This window comes from Schistocerca americana, unplaced genomic scaffold (assembly GCF_021461395.2).
Source record: "Schistocerca americana isolate TAMUIC-IGC-003095 unplaced genomic scaffold, iqSchAmer2.1 HiC_scaffold_15, whole genome shotgun sequence".
In the NCBI taxonomy this organism is placed as follows: domain Eukaryota; kingdom Metazoa; phylum Arthropoda; class Insecta; order Orthoptera; family Acrididae; genus Schistocerca; species Schistocerca americana.
Window position 1 is genome coordinate 7,403,202 of NW_025725583.1, and position 5,046 is coordinate 7,408,247.

Here is a 5,046-nt window from a genome sequence, read left to right on the forward strand (position 1 = left end):
TGAATTCACAAACAACGGAGTTGATCCCCTTGGTACACGAACAGGTCAGAACACATTTGCAGAAACAACGAAAAAATCATTCAAATTTAAACGAGCGCAAAATCCCCGTGATTGGTGGTCTTTTACAGAAGCTCGAAATTCAGCGCGGGCCCAATGCTAGATGTTTCAAAATGGCTCTGAGCACTATGGGACTCAACTGCTGTGGTCATAAGTCCCCTAGAACTTAGAACTACTTAAACCTAACTAACCTAAGGACATCACACACATCCATGCCCGAGGCAGGATTCGAACCTGCGACCACAGCGGTCGTGCGGTTCCAGACTGTAGCGCCTTTAACCGCTCGGCCACTCCGGCCGGCGCTAGATGTTTATAATAGTTTCCACAGTGAAACTTTGCCTCGAAACCTGGCAGAAAAACCAAAGAGCTTCTGATAGTATGTAAAATATGCTAGCGGTAAGACACAATCAATGCCTTCTCTGCGCGATAGCAGTGGAAATATGTTGATGACAGTGCTACTAAAGCAGAGTTACTAAGCACAGCCTTCCGAAATGCCTTCACAAACGAAGGCGAAGTAAATATTCCAGAATTCGAATTAAGAACAGCTACACCGAGCGAGGTGGCGCAGTGGTTAGCACACTGGACTCGCATTCGGGAGGACGACGGTTCAATCCCGTCTCCAGCCATCCTGATTTAGGTTTTCCGTGATTTCCCTAAATCGTTTCAGGCAAATGCCGGGATGGTTCCTTTGAAAGGGCACGGCCGATTTCCTTCCCAATCCTTCCCTAACCCGAGCTTGCGCTCCGTCTCTAATGACCTCGTTGTCGACGGGACGTTAAACACTAACCACCACCACCACTAAGAACAGCTGCCAACATGAATAACTTAGAAGTAGATATCCTCGGAGTAGTGAAGCAACTTAAATCATTTAATAAGAGCAAGTCTTCCGGTCTAGAGTGTATACCAGTTACGTTCCTTTCAGAGTATGCTGACGCAATAGCTACAAACTTGGCAATCATACACAGACGTTCTCTCGACGCAAGATCCGACCCTAAAGACTGGAAAGTTCGTGGAAGGCGGTAGGAGTAATCCACTAAATTACAGTTCCGTATCATTAACTTCGATATGCATCAGTATTTTTTAACATATATTGTGTTCGAACCTTATGAATTACCTCGAAGAGAACGGTCTATTGACTCACAGTTAACACGGATTTAGAAAACATCGTTCTTGTGAAACAACTAGCTCTCCACTCACACGAAGTTTTGAGTGCTATTGACAAGGGATTTCAAATTGATTCCGTATTCTAGATTTCCAGAAGGCTGTAGACACTGTACCCCACAAGTAACTAGTAATCAAATTGCATGCTTATGGAATGTCGTCTCAGTTATGTGACTGGATTCATAATTTCCTGTCAGAGAGGTCACAGTTCGTAGTAACTGACTGAAAGTCATCTATTAAAACAGGTATGATTTCTGGCGTTCCTCATGGTACTGTCATAGGCTCTCTGCTGTTTCTTATCTATATAAACAGAATTAGGAGACAATCTGAGCAGCCATCTTAGGTTGTTTGCAGATGATGCTACCGTTATAGTCTAGTAAAGTCATCAGAAGATGAAAACAAATTGAAAGAAGATTTAGAAACTGCATCTGTATGGTGCGAAAATTGGCTTTTGACCCTAAATAATGGAAATTGTGGGGTCATCCACACGAGTGCTAAAAGGAATCCGTTAAACTTTTGTTAAATGACAAATCAGTCAAATCTAAAGGCCGTAAATTCAACTAAATATCTAGGAATTACAATTACGAACAACTTATATTGGAAGGAGCACATAGGAAATGTTGTGGGGGAAGACGAACCAAAGACTGCGTTTTATTGACAGAACACTTAAAAGATGCAACAAGTCTGTTAGGGAGAGACTGCGTATACTAAGCTTATCCGTACTCTTTTGGAGTACTGCTGTGCAGTGTAGGATCCTTACCAGATAGGATATCTGTACGTTGCGAAAATTGCCAGTTGACCCTTAAGATTGAAAAGTGTGCGGTCATCCACATGAACACTAAAAGGAATCCGTTAAACTTCGGTTACAAGATAAATCTGTCAAAACTAAATGCCACAAATTCAACTAAATACCTAGAATTACCATTACGAACAAGTTAAATTGGAAAGAACACACAAAAAATATGGGGAACGCAAACCAAAGACTGCGTTTTAACGGCAGACCACATAGAAAATGTGACAGATCTACTAAAGAGACTGCCTACACCACCTTTATCCGTCCCCTCTTGGAGTTCTGGTTAACGGTCTGGGACCCTTACCAGATAGGATTAACGGGAGTACAACGTGAAAGCTCAAAGAATAGCAGCACGTTTTGTGTTATCGAGAAATAGAGAAGAGAATATCACTCAGATGATACAGGACTTGGGGTGGACATCATTAAAACAAAGGCCTTTCGTGTTGCGGAGGTATTTTCTCACGAAATTTCAGTCACCACCTTCGAATGCGAAGATAATTTGTTGATGCCGACCTACACAGGGAGAAACGATCGTCATAATAAAATAAGGGAAATTAGAGCTCGCAAGGAGGGATATAGGTGTTCGTTTTTCGCGTTCGCTCTTAGAGAGTGGAATAATAGAGTATTGTTATGAAGGTGGTTCGATGAACACACTGCCGGGCACTTAAGAGTGATTTGCAGAGTATCGATGTAGATATATCTCAATTCGATCAGATTCCTGGGTGACGTCGCTAATTCCAGACGGGTTATCTTTTGAACAAGAAACTGGTGACTCCCAACCAACCAATCAATAAAACCCGTTCCATCCACGAACGCGTGAGAATGGCTTTATTGTGCGAAATGCAACTATAAAATTCCTTGCTGTAGATTTTACCCTAGTTTCGCTGTTGTTATTGCAGCTTACGTGTTTGAAAACACCTTTTCGTTCTCACAGATTTTATTTCGACTTTCTTTGCGTTCTTTAAGTGTTGTTTTTCTTCGAAGCGCTTGGCTGCTTATGCAACAAAACTTGAGACTGTGGAAGAGGAGCAGATGGTAATGTACATCCAAATGTTCAGCTAACGCAGAATGGCTCAGGCCAATTACTAGAATCGCGATGAGATGGTGCCATCTCGCCATTTCACTCCCGGTTCTCTTTCGCCTCTAGCGTGCTCCCCCGTGTGTGAAGTCTGCACGTTATCGATGATAGCGCGCACGTATTGGCGTAATAAACTTTATTGTATCATTGTACACGCAAGCTTTTCTGACCCGTGTTTGCGGAGAAAAACAGTATGTATTTGTGGATCCGCCGTGAAGCTAACACTGTTTTTATTATTCTCAAACTAGTTTTAACGATAATCCATTGTCACTCTTTGTTCTGAAACACATCAAATTGCATTTTTGCAAGGTGAGAAACGTTAATTTGAAAATTTTTTTGTGACTACCTTCAGCCTTGTGTTGAATAAAGCCCCTTTTTACTTCTCCTATTCCATACATATCAGAAGGGACCGCCTCCGTAGCTGAGCGCCCAGCACCTCCGGCTGCCATGCGAAGGATCCAATTTAAATTCCCGATACTAGTAGCGATTTTTCGTTGGTGCGAGGTGTGGTACACCTAACATCGTGAGGCCAGTTGAGGAGCTAGTTGGATCAGAAGTTGCGGCTCCAAGCTGACCCGAGAGAGCGATATGCTGACGTCATATAAAAAGAGGATTACACACAGCGGCCGGACACTATGGTGCAGCCCCTCTCAGCATGATCGTGGAGTTACGTTTTCAGTACTTATGAAAACATTGTTTCCTTACACAGCGTGCCGTCTTCAACATGGGCTCCAATTTTTATTTAATTGTACTTTTCACATTAAATAACGTAAATATTGTGAAACTATGATTTGATGTGATGTGACGATGCGGCTATCCGTAAGGAACCTTAGTATGTGTTAATCAAGTGTGAACTTCGATTTACCAGGCGACTGCTTTGAAAACTCCATATTTGTTGCGTAAAAGTGCGGTTACTAAATCCTCTGTGTGTGATAATATAATTGTTAACCTGATGATGATCTGTTTGCGAGTTGTATCTGTCCGTGTGGGTAGGTGATAACTATACGGACAAGAAAAAGGGTTAGAATGCACTATTCGGCAAAGCGACCCGTAGACCTAGCCAGGATTGCAGCACAGCCGTATTTACGCCCAAGGAACAGGCAGGGGAGATAGTAAAGAGTGTGCACTCCAATAGTTTCATAAATGGGGCCATGTGGCTTGCGAAACGTCTGTACCACAGTGACTACACAGCACAACACTTAAAACAGTGGACGGCTCGTTTGTTTGACAATCTCTCACACAAGCTATCTTTTCCATGTTTAGTAACAGAGTAATATGTGTGAATATACGTTTCGTCTGAATAAATCACTGGTTGCTTTAACTCTGATGTTTCACTTTTTGTAAAAATTTAATGTAGTATGCCATTTCTGAAACTACTTCGTCGCGTTTGCACGTGATACTCGCTTAATCTGACATCTTTTAATACCAAATCTCTTAGAATAATATGGCAGAAATTGCTGTCTAATAACACATTTGTCCCAGTCGCCAATGGGGTATTTAATGTGCGCACGTTGCTGCTTCTTAATTTGTGTAGATGCTACTCAGCACCGATACTTCCCTGCAGTAATTTTCGCACCATCAACGTACTCTACTTTGGCATTTTCCTCGCACAATACGTCAGCTTTTCTGGATCATCACTGTTACTCCTTTTTTCTTCTCGTCGCTAATAATGTTAGTGGCTTTAACAGCATTTCATCGCGGCTTATTTAGTGTACTCGCTACAGCTAAACATTGTTTTATTGACAAAAATAAACGTCCAACTATTAAGCCATCGAGGCTGCGATCCATAGGTCGCGAAATATAAGTACTGCAGCGAGATGATGGCAAATTCCATTGATTAACATAGGTATTTGGGAAGTGAGGTTAAGGAGCGTGTGCAGAAGAATGTCAAAGATGGTGATTGTTTTATTACGTACTATTACCTTATTGTTATCTAATAACCAATAACATTCACCTG

The 5,046-nt window shown here is 42.0% G+C and overlaps 1 non-coding gene across 1 annotated transcript; it reads right to left on the minus strand.

The window, feature by feature from the left end:
- Positions 1 to 270: 270 nt before the first annotated feature.
- Positions 271 to 354, minus strand: Trnas-gga. Its single transcript is given in 2 exon segments — positions 271 to 305; positions 315 to 354. It is a non-coding gene; the product is annotated as a tRNA-Ser (tRNA).
- Positions 355 to 5,046: the final 4,692 nt, after the last annotated feature.